Genomic DNA, 1,016 nt, shown 5'->3' on the forward strand with positions numbered 1-1,016 from the left:
GGGGGGGAGGAAGGGGGAGGGGAGAAGGACAGAGGGACACGGAGGACACACGGACACGTGACTGCAACGAAAGCTTTTATTGGTCACACTGGGACGGCCCCGAATCACTCAGTTCTCCGCTGTCACGTCCACCATCTCCACGTCCTGTGGCTTCTTGGGGACACCTGGGGGGTGGGGGTCGTAAGGGGGGGCAGCGACCCCATAGGAGTCCATGGGGAAACCGGAGGGGGGGGGGGAGGGATGGGTGCCCCTCTGGAGCCCCCCGTGTCATCTGGGGTCCCCAAAATGGCCCCGTGGGGGTCCTGGGAGCCATCACGTGACCTCGGGGTGCCCTCAGGTGACCCCAGGATGACCCCACGTGACCCCAAGATGTCCCCAAAGCTCCTCAAGGTGTCCCCCAAAGGTGACCCCCAAAGACCCCCGAGGTGACCTCACGTGACACCCCATAATAACCCCGTAATAACCCATAACATCCCATAATACTCCATAACGACCCCTAATAACCCCATAACATCCCATAATAGCCCCATTACATCCCATAATAATCCCCAATAACCCCATAACGTCCCATAATACCCCATAACAACCCCCAATAACCCATAATATCCCCATAACATCCCATAATACCCCATAACATCCCCTAATACCCCATAATAGCCCCATAACATCCCATAATACCCCATAACGACCCCTAATAATCCATAATAACCCCGTAACATCCCATAATATCCCATAACACCCCATAATAACTCATAACAACCCCCAATAACCCATAATAACCCATAATAACCCCATAACATCCCATAGTACCCCATAACGACCCCTAATAACCCATAATAACCCCATAACACCCCATAATACCCCATAACGACCCCTAATAACCCCCGGACATCCCATAATATCACCCTGACCTCGCGCTGCCATCACGGTATGACGTCACCATGACGTCACCATGACGTCACCCCCTCACTCACCATTGGCCGAATGGCGGAGGCGTTTCAGGAGCTTCCGGAGGC

At 54.1% G+C, this 1,016-nt stretch overlaps 1 long non-coding RNA gene across 1 annotated transcript; it reads right to left on the reverse strand.

The window, feature by feature from the left end:
- Nucleotides 1–58: 58 nt before the first annotated feature.
- On the reverse strand, nucleotides 59–1,016 carry LOC104915978. Its single transcript, XR_796503.2, has 2 exons — nucleotides 975–1,016; nucleotides 59–164 (listed from the first exon to the last, which is right to left on the reverse strand). It is a non-coding gene; the product is annotated as an uncharacterized LOC104915978 (long non-coding RNA).

This window comes from Meleagris gallopavo, unplaced genomic scaffold, assembly GCF_000146605.3.
Source record: "Meleagris gallopavo isolate NT-WF06-2002-E0010 breed Aviagen turkey brand Nicholas breeding stock unplaced genomic scaffold, Turkey_5.1 ChrUn_random_7180001862925, whole genome shotgun sequence".
Lineage (NCBI taxonomy): Eukaryota > Metazoa > Chordata > Aves > Galliformes > Phasianidae > Meleagris > Meleagris gallopavo.